This window comes from Macaca nemestrina, chromosome 2 (genome assembly GCF_043159975.1).
Source record: "Macaca nemestrina isolate mMacNem1 chromosome 2, mMacNem.hap1, whole genome shotgun sequence".
Lineage (NCBI taxonomy): Eukaryota > Metazoa > Chordata > Mammalia > Primates > Cercopithecidae > Macaca > Macaca nemestrina.
Genome location: NC_092126.1, coordinates 200,624,279 through 200,641,731, shown reverse-complemented (window position 1 = coordinate 200,641,731; position 17,453 = coordinate 200,624,279). Strand labels below are relative to the sequence as shown.

Genomic DNA, 17,453 nt, shown 5'->3' with positions numbered 1-17,453 from the left:
GGGCATCTGGTGAGGGCCTCAGGCTGCTCCCACTCATGGTGAAAAGCAAAGGGGAATGTCGTGTGCAAACGACCACATGGCAAGAGGAGAAGCAAGAGACAGATTAGGGAGGTGCCAGGTCCTTTTTAACAACCAGTTCTCAAGGGACCCAGTTGAGCGAGAACTCACTTACCCCGGAGAAAGGTCATCAATTTACTCATGAGGGAAGCACACTCATGACCCAAACATCTCCCATCAGGCCCTACCTCCAACAATGGCATCAAAGTCCAACATTAGCCTCGGGGGACAGTCATTCAAACTTTTGCAGACTATCACTGTTTTCAGGTCTTCCACTTAGACATGTCTTTGCTCAAAAAGATATGGCCAAGAAGAGAAGGGGACTCTCATCCTTATTCCTCAGCCCACACTCCCCAGCATGGACATTGCTGGCACTCTTAGAATAAACCTGGCACTCCTTGACTAAATCTAGATGTTAAACATTGTTTACTCTGGGCTAGTGTCATGTTTTCAACTATTACCTTGTTTGATAAGTAAACAATAAACCTTCATTCCAGATGTCCAGAGAGATCATTTTTGTAGGCCTATCATTTTCTCACCCTTAGTTGAGAATTCTTGCCCAAGGACAACTGATCTGAGTTGCTGAATTCTCCAGATGATATTAAAGAGTAAAAAGCTAAGATTCATTGCATTGCATCACAGTTGTCCAACATTCAAGACAAAAGTTTGATTGTAGAATATTTGATCACCTGATCCTAAGTTATTTTTTTAAAAATATTACTACTATCATTATATGTATCATTACATATAATGATGTATTGGTATAATAATGTATAATGTAATGATGTATAATGATATATGATGTAATGATGTATAATGATGATAGGTGGCCTTCCCTAGTCCAGAAACTTTTTTGGGTTTGTACTGAATATTCCTTCTTCAATAACACTGATTGGTAACATTAATGGAGCGTCATAGTAAATTAATTAAACAAATACTTATTAGGATAAAAAGACAAAAAGTAATATTCGTTAAATAATTTTCTAAAACAAACTCATTTAAAATTTTAATAAAGCCCTTTTATTAGTAACAAATCCATGTTCATCCTAGCAACAGCATGATTTATCAACTTTAATCATATCCAATTCAAACTAAATCTTTATAGACTGAAAATCCCAGCCCTGTCACTATGCAAGCATATGAAAACCGTTTCTTTTCCTGAACCACTTCACTTTGCTCTCCTTTGAACTATCTTCCTGCCTTAGATCACAAACATCAGCAACAAAAGCACAAAATGCCATCGCCTCTGCTGCCTCTCAGGCCATCTGCAGGTGAAATGGTTCTGAATGAACCAGCCCTATGAATTCATGAATCATCTGTTTACATTTATTAAGATAACAGGGAACAAATGATAACAAAAAGTGTATTAACTAAATGATGAATATGCTACCAGAAGCTGCACAAGACATCAATGAAATGTCAGGAAGGCAATACGGGACTGTGTCTTACCTGTCAAAAGTTATTTCCAAAATAAATGGACCTTAGGCAGCATGGCCAATGCTTTCATTTTGGCTGTCTTAATGATCAAAGCACATCATTGTATGATGAATTCAGCTGTTTCAATCACAATGAGGGCCAAAATGAATGGATTAGATGTTCAGCTGTCCTGATCATCCAAAGGAAATAGATATGGTCTCAGAGATTTAAAAACAAAATGCCGCGATTTGGTAATATCTGAAAGTGAATAAAATTGTACCTTCATATGAAACAAACAGTCCATAGATTATAGCCAGTCTACCACTTATACTCACCGTCTATCAAATCATCTGAATCTAGATTTCATAACTGGGACAACAGTAATAATGTTTTTAAAAAAATCACTAAAATTTACTGAGCCCTCAATAAAGTGCCATGCATGAGTATAAGTGCTCTGTGGGTTGTTAATTCATTCATTTCTTACAACAATCTTCTGAGAAGAGTACTAATATTATTCACATTTTGAAGATAAGAAAGCCAAGGCAAGAGGTCACATTTGCAAAAGCCGTGTACCTAATAATTGTGCAAGGTTACACAGCTGATAACTGATTCACTCTACTATCAAACCTCAATCCTTTCAGTAACAAGACTAAAACACTTAGTTCAAGTGAATATTAAACTACAAATTAACATATAAAGTCAATTTCTATTAATGCTGTTGCAAACAGAACAAGAGTAAGCTTTCTAATTCTACTAACGAAATTATCAAAAGTAAATTATATAGTGTATTTCATTTTTAATGTCAATAAGGCAATGTTGTATGTCAATAAAATCATACACACTAATAACACACAGTCAACTTCAAATTATCTAGGATAATGAGGAATAAGAATCATGGATAAACCCAAACCCCAGGTATAACTAAATTATTGTCAACTCTCAATTATCAGACCATACATAAACTTTGAATAAGACAGAGGGGGAAACCTGGTGTTCACTTATTTCCCCAGCAGGACTTAAAATTAAACAGCTTCTTACTGCTGGACCATTTAGGCTTAAAGGAGGCTCAGTCAAATGCTGGGGCTGAGTCCCTTGTGAACCATAAAGAACTCCTCCCTTGCTCAGTCAGAACAAGTACAAGGTCTCTGCAGTGTGTTCACCATGATGAATCGGCAGAGCAGTTACAATGCCCAGAACTATTGACAATTGACTCGACCCAGTTACCTTATTTTGACCATAAGTGGAGTGGAATAATAATGGGAGAAATAATTTAAGCCCTGGGCATACGGAAGGCCTTTGTAACAAAAGCCAGACCCATAAAAAAAAGAAGTAATCAATAAACTTAATTACTTAAACCCCAATTTTCTGTACTGCACAAAACACCATAAACAAAATTAAAAGATAAATGAGAAACAGAAAATATATGCAATTCCTATAACATAGCCAATTTCACCAATATATAAAGAACTCATACCAATCAATAAGAAAAAGACGAACAAGAGAAACATGGAAAAAAAATTTTCTAAAACTTTTTAAACATTTTAATAAAGCTCTTTCATTAGTAACAAATCCACGTTCATCCTAGCAACAGCATGATTTATCGATTTTAATAATTTTAATCATATCCAATTCAAACTAAATCTTTATAGACTGAAAATCCCAGCCTTGTCACTATGTAAGGATATGAAAACCGTTTCTTTTCCTGAACCACTTCACTTTGCTCTCCTTTGAACTATCTTCCTGCCTTAGATCACAAACATCAGTGACAAAAGCACAAAATGTCATCTCCTGTTCTGCCTTCTCAGGCCATCTGCAGATAGAATAGTTCTGAATGAATGGCCAATTTGGTTTTTTTTTGCACGCACACACATGCAGTATATATATATACACACACACATATATTTATATTTATATAATATATATGCATATGTTTATATATATTTATATATGGCTCCTAAGCACATGAAATAAAACTCTACATTACCCATAATAAAGGGAATGTACATTAAAAATATATTGATATATCAGGTAGGCAAAAAAAAATAATTTTTTAAAATTGTTACACTTTTGTTTGGTTAAGGTTAAAAAAATGAGAACTATCTTACCTTGCTATTGGAGCAATAATTTCTATAACTACTAGGAAGAAAACTTTGGCAGTATCTAAAAAATACTACAGGTGCATATAATTTCTGATGCAGTGAGTTCACTCTAGAAATTTATTTTACTGATAATTTTACATACTTTCTAAAGGACATTTACACCAGATTATTCACTACAGAACTATTTGCTACATTAGAGACATTGAAAACCATATAAATGTTTATTAAGAAGGAAATGGATAAAGTACATTTAATTCACATATTGAATACTCTACAGCTACACTGAATGAGGAAGTTTATTATGTACTGATATCAGAATGTATAATATGCTACTATTTATATGATAAGCATGTATTTGCTTTTATGTGCCTAAAATTTATCTGGAAGAATTTTTTTTTAAACTGTAATTTGGGGGTTTCTTGTGGAGAAGAGCTAGGTAGCAAAAGGACTTTTACTGAATATCCTTTTTAAAATTTCTGAATATTACACTATGTGAATGTTTTAACTATTTAAAAATTTAAATAAATAATCTGGTTTTCAGACCCCAAATCAATACCACTTTTATTCATTGACTGGGGACTGAGACTCGCCTTTAATAAGGCAGAATTTAAACTCATAATTCCCTTTTCTAACAGTGTTACAGATCTTAGCAAAAGACTGTTAAGGAGGAGTGAAACATTTTTTAGATATATACGTGGCCCAACTTGCTTTTTAAAATATACTTCAATTCTCTAAAAGCCCTCTGATGTTCCATCACTTGCTTACACTTGCAGAAAAAAACAGCATTTTAGCATCACCTGAGACAAACAGGTACTAGATGAACCTGTTTGTCTCAGGTGAAGGTTTTGGAGTATATCTTGGAGAAAGTTTCCTTCAATAATAATATACTTCTCCAAAAGTTTTAACAAGAGATGTGTAATAATCTGAAAACCAATGATACAATATACAATGCAAAGCTAACTTTCATTCTATTTCATAGACAGAACTGTAGCAAAAATAATCCTAGAAATCAAAGTTCAAGAAGAATCTCTTTGCAGGCAATAAAATATGTATGTAGCAGAGGAATTATCAGGTGGTGGACCTATATAATAAATTAAGCTGTCAATAAATTAAGTGAAAGAACATGAAATAAGCTGAACAAAAGTGGAAATCATAATTCCCCACATTTATTTCATTAAGGTTCAGGCTATTGAACTTATATTTAATTTATGTGTAAATCAGCAATTGTAGGGTTTACCTGCCTACATGTGTGTGACAAAGAGCACCAAGAAGACTACATTAATTCCACTAAATCACTTTATGCCAATACAGGTATTTTGAGAAATAAATTGTGATCATTCCATTTATATGGATTACACTTGTTTAAACTGCTATTTTTGTGTTCCCTTTACATTGTTTAGAAGCAGTCACATTTTAAAATTTGCTCTGTACCCTACTAAGCTACTATGAAGGAAATGCATATTTGCCTTTCTAAGAAACTCAAAGTGAATTTAGTTAGAACTAAACTAAACGGAGGCCTTCTCCTTCTCTATCCTTTGCTTCTAAGAGAATTGTTTGTGTTTTTGGACTCAATAAGGATTTTTCTGACCTTTAGCTGTCTGCAATTATTTTTATAACCTCTTTTTTCTGGATTATCCAACTGTTTAATATATTCCCACAGAGTCTCTTGGCCTTTCAAAGTTTAAAGGACCTATTAGAAAAGAAGTTTGTGATATGCCATAATTTTACAGGAACAAACAAAAGGTCAAAGGACCTGAGCCCAGAGATGACAAAATGGTTCACTGGTAAATCAATACTAGGCTTTGTGTTGACCATGGCAAAAGATTTATGAGCAAAGGGCAAATCATTTAGAGGGTTCAGGGATACCTTGTGCTTGGGTAACATTGTTCTCCCTGTTCTTTTACCTCACCTGAAAATCCACTTGTTCCTCAGTATAAATATAAATATAACGAAATACAAGTTTAAAGTCAAATCCTAACACTTAAAATATTTTAAATGCAATTTTTCCATGTATTTTCAATTAAATCAAGAAAGTATACATTCTGTGAATAATATGGACGTTAGGATGGCCTCATGGTTCAATAATTAGTGAATCCAGCTTCCATTTGAGTGTTGGTAACACCTTGAAATTCCTCCAAATCTGTCTCTAGAAAATGAGGGTATAGGATTAAGTGTACCACCAAATAAGCATGTGCCTAACATATCTCTGAAGAGATATGTCTATAACTAAGGTAATTCTGTTAAATTATAGATCACTCTGATATCAATTTTAGTCCTGTAGATTGAAGAAAAACATGTTCACAATTTGATTTGGTTAGAATTCCTTAAGTTCTTTCTACCTTAAGACTTATTACAAAATAAGTCTTGGAGTATATACGTATCCTATCCTTTTGCTGCCTAATAAGTAGCCACTAACGACTGTGAATATCATTAATTCAGATGTGTGTAAGTATAAAATGTGCACAAATTTTAGAGATTTAATATGAAAAAATCGTAGATTTCATTAACATTTTTAAATTGTTTACACCTTGAAGTGTGCACATAATATTGAGTTAAATGATATTCTTTACAATGATTTTACATTTTTCCTTTTGTTGTTGCTATGATTTAAAATTACACGTGACTCATATTTGTAGCTTACGTTGTATTTCTCTTGTATTTTTTATGTATACACTTTAGTGTGTGATACATATGTGTGTGTTTATACAGACACATATATTTCCTAATGAAAAGAAAACTATTTATTGGAAAGAAATTGAATAAATTATAGAATATATTTTCATAAAGCATACAGCATTTTTTAAAAGGCCACTGTAAATACTATACAAGCAAATGCTGTCTTTGAATGGCACAGGTTCAGGAATAGGTCACTAGAAGCTAAGCCTAATGCCCATAATGTCTGGGGAGCCCCTGGAGGGGAAAGTGATAGCATGTCTACCTGTTTTAATCCCCCAGTAGCACAAGAAGTTGCTCTGGAGAAGTGCAGTAAGCTGCCTTTTCAGATAAGGTAATACAAGTGATTATGAAGAAAAGCTTTGAAATCCATGCAGTAAATCATTTTTTAAAACAATGTGGTCAGAATTCTTGAGACTAATAAATTATTTCTCCTGTACTCTGGTAGTGTTCCCTACTTCATTGGTTTGTAAAGGTGGCCCTTGGAGACTCTGAAACATTGAAACCTGGTTTATTTTTATATAACATTTCAAGTACACACATAAATTAGCCCCAAAGATTTTTTTTTCCTCTGCCAATTGCCCTAGAATGAGGCTTCTCGCCACTAAACACTAGGGAGATGGTAAGAAAGATATAAATGTAAAATCTAATGTGTAATCTTTTTTTGTAATTACAAACAAAACTGCAACATGGAGTTTTAGTTAAGTCACCACATCGTCAGTACAAGTGAAGTTCCAGTGGCAATTTCCTCCATGAAGCCAAGACAAATATAAAAAACAAAGGCTGTTCTTCTCGTCCAGAGGTATTCTTGGAGGTAAATGTCAAATTTTACTCAAATGACTTACAGTCTTATAAATCACCAGTCATGTTTTTATTTTACTGATAATTTAATTGCAATTAAAAGGGATGCAAATCCTCCCTAGACCCCAAGTAAACCAAAGTCCACTCTTAGACATTTCCCCGTGAGTCCAAGCCTTCTCACCAGTTAAGATAATCAAGATCATCTTTATTTTTCAGGATGGCATCTTTTCACATTATATTTAGTATAGGAGAAAAGCCTTTAAGCCTATTGAAAATATCACCTTATAAACAGAATATTTGAAAATATAATCTTTGATTCAGACATTCCACCGCTATCAGATCATTTTCAGGATACCAACACAAGATTTTGGTGTTTCTTTTCTCTTTATAATTGGTCTATATAGGCATGTCTACACTATGTTCAAGTGTAGTTAAATATCATCTGTTGACTCCTGACATTATGCTGTTATTACCTTAAAATGGAAACATTCATTTAAAGTATATAAGTGGTGTACTTTTAAAGAATCTTTCTGTGGTTTTCCAAAAGCATTCCAAAGAGGTTACTTACGTTGCTTTGAAACTGGTTTGAGTTATGGGAAGGCCACAGCCTCAGACTAGCAGCTGAGACAGCAAAGGAGATGAAAGTTTTTAGCTTTCAGATCCAAGGGGAAACACAGCTGCTACAGCTGGCCTGCTCAGATCTCAACACTTAGTACAATGATGGAGAAGGCGATAATGCTGTGTCTCAGCTCGAAAAGTGCATTAATAAAAACAATCCTTAAACAGAACAGGGAAATCGATTAATCAAATCTAGGCTCCAGGCTGCAAAATGAAATGATTTTTTTAAAAGGCAAGGGAAGGGGAAATCCTCTTAGATTCTTAAAGATATCCACTCCTGAGACATTATCTTGACTAAATGAAATCATATGGAGGATGGAATATAACTTCTTAAGAAACTAAGTTTACCTTGGACAGGTACTTCTAAAGTTTCAACTTACTGTAATAGAAAATGGAAGTTTGGCAAATGTGTATCTTACATAATAGGTGCCAGAAATGTCTCAGGCCACCGTTTGTTACTTTTTAATAGTTATACTTCAGAACACATGTGCAAAGCTGGTAGACTGTGGAGATTAGTTCTGCCAGCCTGTAGAATACCTGAAGCCGTACCTCAAAACAGTTGTCTAAGGAAGGCAAACACGCCTCCAGGAACCTGTAAGGGAAGCTATGCCAAAATATCTGGATGGAGCGCTTCTCCAAAATAATTATAAATATCAGAAAAATGTAAGACTTCTCTTTTCAAATAATAACACCTTCCTTCGAAGGACTTCAAAGTTCTAAACAGCCATTATCTTATTAACCTTAACAACCCAGTCAGGTAGGTAAGAGAGTGGTATTATTATACCTATTATTACGATTATTTTAAAGATAAGGGCCCTGATTTGCTAAAGCCATCTAACTTCTTCAAGGCCACACAGCAAGTTAAGGTGGAAATAAACCAGGGCAGCTCACCTTGGTCTAGAAATTCTTCAACATTCATTTGCAATGAGTCAGGCTTTCAGGTAAAGCGAAAAGTTAAGATAACAGAGTGTATGACACTTCATATGCTTACAGTGGTTTTAGTATGTGTAGCAACAGTGCATTTAGAAAAAGAGAAATACGACAATAGGCTATAAAAGTTATCAGGTAACTAATAATCCTTCTGACTTTTTTTTTCCCGTTTTTTCCTGTCAAAAGGTAACATAAACCAAACTGTGTCCTTTGATGCTAAGAACACTGTTGCTTTGCTGAAACCGAACTTCAGTAACACTGAGAACACAAGTAATACTCTGTTTTTCTAGTTTCTCAACAACCAAGGAAATATGTTAGTTCCAACTGGCCTATTACCTATCTGAAAGGGCGAAATGGATGTTTATTTATTTAACTTATTTATCTACTTTTAAATGTAGAAATTTTTAAAGAGTTGTATCACAACTTCACGAAGAAATATTAAATTGGTGCAACAGTAATTGCATTCCTTTCAAAGGCAAAACCACAATTACATTTGCACCAACCTGATATTTTCATTCAGTCAATCATTCATTCAACTAAATTTGTTCTAGATTCTGAGGATAAGGTAGTGAACAAAGGAGTCATGGTGATAAGTACGAAGCAGAAAAATTAAAGCATGGTAAAGGGGTAAGCAAGTGTACGGTGCGGTGCAGGCTGCTGTTAAACAGGTCCAGGAACTGTCTTAGTGACAGAACAGACCTTAGAGAACGGAGGGGCCAAGTGGGCATCTGGGGATAGAACAGTCCATGCAGAAGGTGTCCTCCAAGTCTAGAGAGAAGTGACCGCTGTGGGAAAAATGAGGTCAGAGAGGATTAGGGTGTGGGAAGGAGGACAGTGATCATTATCAGGTTTGTGAGCCTTCCAGAGATCTTGGCTTTGACATAAAATGAGACTTTATGTTAAAGTCTGTCTCATCTCCTAGGGTTCAGAGTAGCACATGACCTGACCTACATTGTAGAAGCATCACTCTAGCTGCCTTGAGAAGAAAGAGGGTGTGGGGACTGGGCATCAGAGAAACCCAGCCAGGAGCTCACTCAAGCGATTATTGCACTAATTTTCTGGTAAAGATGATGGTGGTTCGGTCTACCATAGTAATGGTGGTAGAAAAACAGGATGAGAGACTGGACATATGTTTAAATTAGAGACGGCAGAATTTTCTGATGGATTGGATGAGGGGCATGAAAGGAAAGAGAAGAGTCAAGGGTAACATATCGGGATTTAAGTTGAGCAAATACAAGATGGAATTTCTATTTACTGATCTGGGGAATTCTGTGAGTGGAGTAGTCTTTAAATATTTGTTTTGGACACAGGAAGCTTGAGGTGTGTTTTAGATCTTCTAGTGGGCATGTTGGGTGGGCAGTTCCGTGGAGCAGTGCTTTGAAATTATAAAAGTTTAAGGGATCTTAACCAATTCCCTTCACTTACTTGTAGGCAAACATGCTCATAAACACGTGTTTATTAGAGAGCTTTTGGCAGGAAGCAGGCTATTTGGGACCCCAGTTTATCTCTCATTTCATTATATCATGTTATAACTACATATGAAAAAATGGTCAAATTTTTATAGGACCTTTTAGGACTGCACTTCCACATGTCTGGCTAAGTGAAAGTGATTTTACTTATCACCCCTTCGGGAGTGCACAAAGCAACAGTCTCTTTTTGATAGTCTGGAGTTATTATAAGAATAACAACTAAGGAAAGTTGAAAATATCTCAGAATGTTGTGTTGGTGTCATTTTAAAACAAGTTTTATATATATATATATAAAATCACATATCATTTTCCTTTCATAGCTATGGTACATAAGATGTAAGAGTAAAGAGATTTGACAGGAGGTTCAAAGCACGTTCTAGGAGTAACATCTAACCTTTGCTGTTTAATTCATGATTTTCAAATATCTTTCAGACAGATAAGGCTAGAATAGGCCTTTCATGTTTTTGTTTACAGTCTCTCACATCACACACACACACACACACACACACACACACACACACACTCTTATAGTCATGCACTGCATAACAACGTTTTAGTCACTGACAGACCACATATACGACTGTGGTCTCGAAAGATTATAATTCATCTTTTACTATACCGTTTCTATGTTTAGATATGTTCAGATAAACAAATACCTACCATTGTGTTACAGTTACCTATGGTGTTCAGCATCGTAACATGCTGTCCAGGTCTGTGGCCCAGGAACAACAGGTCACATCATAAAGCCTCGATGTGTTCTAGGCTGTATCACCTAGGTTTGTATAAGCACACTCTAGAATATTCACAAAACCACAGAATCACCCGATGACACGTTTCTCAGAACGTATCCCTGTTGTTAAGTGATACATGACTGTAAATTTCCCTTCTGGGATGGCATTGAGCATTGTTCCGGCTGCAAAATTTCAAATGTGTGTTAATAAGCTTTATTTCAGAGTAGTTTAGGACAATAGCTTTTTTGAATAAAAGAAAGGAAGTACTACCAGTCTATATTTTTAAATTTCTCAGCAAATTTTAATATTAAGTTTAAAACCAGATAACAAGTTTAATAACAAAGGGATAAAGCAGTCACACTGAAAATAATGGTTATAAACAAGAAAAACATAACAAAATAACAATTTATTTTATGTCATCCCCTTCTGCTGCTCAGTAATAAATGTCAGAGGTAGAATATTGGAGCAAATATGTAATACGGATTATAACAAAGACATCTGTGGGTTTTAGGGAACAAAAATCCCAAAGAAACTCTTACATGGAGAAGGGTTATGAGAATAAGAACAGACCATGTGATGAGACAACCTCAAGATAGGAAGGCATGAGCACTGATGGCAGCGGAGCACGAGGACTCCAAACAGAAATGCTGCTGCTTGGATTGGGGTGTCATCCAGTGCAGTAAATTACACTTGTCGTTTTCTTTCTTTTCTTTTCTTTCTTTTTTTTTTTTTTTTGAGATGGTGTTTCACTCTTGTTGCCCAGTCTGGAGTGCAATGTAGCTATCTTGGCTCAATGCAACCTCCTTCTGGGTTCAAGCGATTCTCCTGCCTCAGCCTCCTGAGTAGCTGGGATTACAGCTGCCTGCCACCAAGCCTGGCTATTTTTTGCATTTTTAGTAGAAACGGGGTTTCACTATGTTGGCCAGGCTGCTCTTGAACTCCTGACTTCAGGTGATCCACTCGCCACCTCGGCCTCCCAAAGTGCTGGGATTACAGTCGTGAGCCATAGCACCCGGCCACACCTATCGTTTTCTTTGTGTAATTCTTTTTGGTTTTTTGGTTTTGGTCCTTCTTACTGGTCTATTTAAACTGTAAGGTAGAAAACACAATTGCAGAAGATTCTAGAAGATAAACAGGATGATTCTGTCTCTGGAAAGTCTTTTTCTGGTCTGGAAAACACCTCAACTGAAGGGATAGCATGTTTTATTACCTTTTGCTCTTAAGTAGACCTCTTTTAAATAATTCTAAACATAAATGATTACATTTTAAAAACACATGTTCCTTAGTTTCTGTATGAATATTGTCATTAAAAAGACAATGATGAGAGCTACCAGTCCTTATGGCATTTGGGTAAGTCGGGACTCTAACTAACTAGGTCTCACTTTCCTCATCACAGAGTAGTTGTGGATATTATACTCCAAAGAGAGCACTTAGCACATTTCCTGGCATACAGAATATATTCAGTAATTGTTAGCTATTTTATTACTATGCGGTTATCTATTAAATATGGTTAATAATTCTCACAGATAAACTATAAAAACTTATTCAGAAAGGGCACCTGAAAGCACTTGAGAATATATAAATCAATTTTATTAAATTGTACATCAGCATAATCAAGTAATATTTATTGATCCTCATCAATATAAGGTACAAATAATACAACGAGCAAGTTAATAGAATACTTAAGAATAAAACAACAAAAAGCATGGATAACTTTTTAAATAGGTAAATCAGTCTTTGCTGTTGAGATTTTGTTTTCTTTAGGTTAATTCTCTTCATTTAATCCAAAATAATGTCTAGACTGTCAGCTAACACATTAAAAAAAACTATCAAAAATTCAGTGATTTTTCTTAGCATAATATATTAAACATTATAAGCAAACACTTATGGGGCACTTATGGCCAGTTATCAATAAGGTTAGGAATAGTAATTTCTTCATATATTTTAAATTTAAGAAACACATTAAATAATGTGTATAGTGATTCCCAGAAATTTAATCCATGTTTTAATTTAGAATCAGTTCCTAGGAAATGAAACATAACTTCTATTATGCGTTCATTTCTCATGGTTTCTATCAATCCCTAAAGCCATTTAAGGATCTCATTTAGGATTATAGGATATTTATAATTAAGCAAAGCAATTTAATACATGTTAAGTAGAAGTGCAAAGATGATTTGTGGGAAGGAGTACTTTAAACCTCTGTAACATATCTGACTCCAATTAAATAAGAATCTTTATCATTATAAGAGATTTCTCTCTTCGGCATGGAAGAGAATGTCAGTTCTACTTCCTATAGTGCAGTGTGTTATAATAACTCTTATTAAATAAACTTCCAGTGACAAAACTCTTTAACAGGAGACTAGCAATTCAATTATTATTAAGAAATCACCAACCAAAAATTATTTAAAAACTGTGGTCAGCATCATGATTTAATTCATTTTGTTATAATATTTCATTAGAATCATTTAATGCTTACCCAGTGTTTAATCCTTTGTCCTCAATATTTTATGCCCTGTTATTTTAGGAATGAGAAGGAAGGTTCCTGTGAATGAGACAAAGGATTTAGGCAGAGGAAATGATAAGTTTGAATTCACGTATCAAACAGGTGTGACAAACAGTTTCAAAGGGATGAAGAATATAGGTAGAGGCACCAGTTAAGAAAAGACAAATGGTAGTGATGGATTGTGAGCTATTTAGCCAATACATTCTATTCATGGTGGCCATTGAATAGGAATAGAATGGTTAATAGGTTTACATAGGAATAGAGGAGAGGTGACAGGAGGGAGGAAGAAGGGAGGAGGGAAGTTAAGCAAAAGTAGCACATAAAGGAGACAGGAAACTGAGGAGCAGCAAATACACATACACACACTCTCTCTCTCTCTCTCTCTATATATATATATATTTACATACAATATTTGTATATATACATACGAATATTAAGTATAGGATATGTGCACATATATACTGTATACTGTATTACATATATAGTATGTATGTGTGGGGTGTGTATGTATATATGTATTTATGTATATATTGTGAAGGTTAATTTTGTGTGATCTTGGCTGGGCTATGGTACCCAGTCATTTGTTCAAACAGCAGTCCAGATGTTGCTATAAAGGTATTTTTTAGATGTGATTAACATTTAAATCAATAGACTTCGAGGAAGGCAAATTACCCTCCAGAATGTGGCTGAGCCTCATCCAGCCAGTTGAACACTGTATTAGTCCACTTTCATGCTGCCGATGAGACATACCTGAAGCTGGGTAATTTATAAAGAAAAAGAGGTTTCAGGGACTCACAGTTCCCCGTGGCTGGGGAGGCCTCACAATGATGGCGGAAGGTGAAAAGGACGTCTTATGTGGTTCCGGCAAGAGAGAACGAGAACCAAGCGAAAGGGGTTTCCCCGTATAAAACCATCCGAGCTCGTGAGACTTATTCTCTACCATGAGAACAGTATGGAAGAAACCACTCCCATGATTCATTCACCTCCCACGAGGTCCCTCCCACAGCACATGGGAATTATGGGAGCTACAATTCAAGATGAGATTTGGGTGGGGACACAGCCAAACACCTTAAGAAAAAATGTTGAGGTTCTCTAAAGAAGAAATAATTCTGCCCCCAGACTGCCTTTGGATTCAAGACGGCAATATCCACTCCTCCCTGAGTCCTTAATCTGTGGCATGCCCTGTAAATTTCAGTTTGCCTGCCCCCACAATCACACAATTACGTGAGCCATTTCTCTAAAATAAAGTTCCCCCGTATGTGTGTGTGTGTGTGTGTGTGTGTATATATAAAAAAAACAAATATAATGTATTATATATGACTATAAATATATTTTATAAATATTTATTACTATTATATGTAATATGTTGTACATAAAAATATAAATACATATATAAAATATATATATGGGGGTGTGTGTGTACACACAGAGAGAGACATATAGCTTGTTGATTCTGTTTGGAGAACCCTGACTAATATAATCACTTAACAGTCAAGTAATATTTTTATGTGTCAAAAATATATATGCAAAAATATTAAGAAGGGCTTTCTCTGTATGGCAGGATTACTAATACATTTTAACTTCTTTATTCACGTGTATATTCTATGGTTTTTCTTGGAAAAGCATGTATTAGAAACAAGCAACAAACTGTTTTAACTAACTACAAGACTTAGAAATTCATAGTACAACTCACAAATAAATCATTTTATTGCAAATATTAAAATTTTTCCAAGGTGATACATGTTGGCGATTGTATACAATTTTAATAGAGAAGTTTGTCTAAAAAATGCAACGAAGATTGTAGGTTCCTTTCACATATTTCAACTAACTTCTATAGTTTGCCAAAATATTAAAGGTTTTTAGAAAGCATGGGACAAACAGGAGTTTTCCAGGGAACCAAAATTTATTTGTACGTCGATAGAATGATATAACCTATCTTAAAAAACATGGTTTTATCTTAAAAGGATGTGAGTTGGTCAGCAAAAGAACAAACAAAAGGAAGGTAATAAAACAGAAGTTTTATTGGGATTAACCATCCAACTATTATCCATTGAAGAGCATGCCAATATATAAGCGCATGATTTATCCCTTCCTGGGGACACGCAGAGCATCTGATTTGAAAAAAATGCCATAAGGACCATAAGCCTGAAGCCACTAAACACTTGAATGGTATCTTGATCACTTATACTAATTTCATGTTCACCCAGCAGTATCCCAAATGGAGTCTGTATTTGTAGTTCGACTATTCAAAAATGATTTGGTGTTTGGAGAACCTAAGTGCCCAAATTAGCATTCTGGTTCCCACACCAATATGTCTCTCTGAGCTTGGTTAATGTAAGTCTACTCTGATTATTAGATCTGCTCTTACAGTGCTAACGAACCAGTTTTCCAAGCCTGCAAAGTCAGGCAGAGCCTGGGCAACTGTAAATTCACCAAGGCAAGTTCACCAGTGCCACAATAACTGGATAGATTATTTGCTTTTAACAAATGAAACACCTCCGCACTGCTAGGATATGTGGATTTTTTCATTAACATTTTATGTCATAAGTATTCAAATTACATGGTCCTTAAAAGTTAAAATGTCTTAGATATCTTCACTAAGCTATGCTTTACTTATTATTATGTGTCTTTAAACTTTTCTGCTCAGACTTCATGCTGTATCCTGTTACAGCTGATAAACTAGCATTACTTTAAGCTTAACTTTAAGACTAGGTCGCAGACAAGAATAACAAGGAAGAAAAGTCTGTTTTAAAGATCATTAAACAGAAAAAAAAATTGCTTTAAAAAATCCTAATATGAACAAAGAATTGCAAAAGAAAAAGTATCACAAACACCTCACTCACTCAACATAAAATTATGAAAACTTTGGAGAATATTTTTTTTTCCTTTTTAAATACTAACGGAAATGAAACTAGGAAACTTCATCGGGGTCAAAAATTACTTTTACATGCTGTTTTTATTATACTAAGAAGAGAAAAATTTTAAACTCAAAATACAGCTAATTCCAAGGGAATATTCAGAAATGATACACTACCAGAAATTTCCTTTTTTTTTTTTTTAAAGCTTCAGAGTAACAAATTACATTCTAAAAGGAAGATCTATTTCCTAAGTAATCTATGTAATGGTTGTAATTCCTCTACAGTTTTGAGAATAGGAAATCAGTTTTAAACAGAAAATCTGTATTACTCTTTCTAGGCCTCATTATAAATTTTTATATGGAACACAAAAACTGGAGCTAAACTTGAGAGGTACATTTAACCTACAACAAATATTGTACCCTAGCAAAAAAAAAAAAAAAAAAAAAGAGTATGAGAAAATCCAGGGGAAAAGGCCAAGAACAACCACATAAACAAAGTGAATAAACATGTCACCAGAAGACTAGAGACGCTATCTAAAGCCAAATAACCTTCCTATGCTTATTACAAGGATGTCATCCTGAGAGATAAAATATAGTATCATAAATTTAAAGGTCGCTGAATTTTTCAAGGTAACCCAAACACTGTAAGGACATACAATTAATTCTCTCAACATTTAGAGTATAACCAATAATTGCCAGAGTCCAAGCTGTATCAGACGAAGTCTATATCTACTTATGTGCCCTGACCTTTAGGTAGAGTCTAACTTATTAAAATAAACAAAATTACCCGATCTCCTTTGATATATTTTATGTTTAGTACATAATGAAAGAAAAAAGTTTTTTATTTTTAAAAATTATATTTTATATAATGCCATTCAACATTTTATATATTTTATATATAAAGTTTAATGAATAATCTGCATTTTATTAAAATACATTTCCGCATTCTGGATAGCCAAAATATCCTATAAAAGACAGACATTTGAAAAGTCTCACCATTATTTTCTCTAATACTAACAGGCACCTCCTAGGCCTATTTTTAATCTTTTAAAATTCTCATTTCAAACTAAGCTTTGACTTTTTCTAACAATGTTTACAGCATTAACTAAGGGCTAATTTTATTGGACAAGTGAGTCTTTAAAACAATTGCATTTGTATCTATACTCATTCAAAAAATCACCAATTAGAGCTCTGATGATAAATATTATTTATGACATTTATTCACACAATATTCATCATTTTAAAAATTGCTTTATAAGGCCCCAAATGGGTGGCATAATCATTAGACAACAAATTTGT

At 34.4% G+C, this 17,453-nt stretch overlaps 1 protein-coding gene across 4 annotated transcripts in view; it reads right to left on the bottom strand.

The window, feature by feature from the left end:
* Positions 1–17,453, bottom strand: part of LOC105485564 (roundabout guidance receptor 1) — a 1,159,905-nt gene that overhangs the window by 232,205 nt on the left and 910,247 nt on the right. The gene's annotated exons all lie outside the window — the stretch shown is intronic.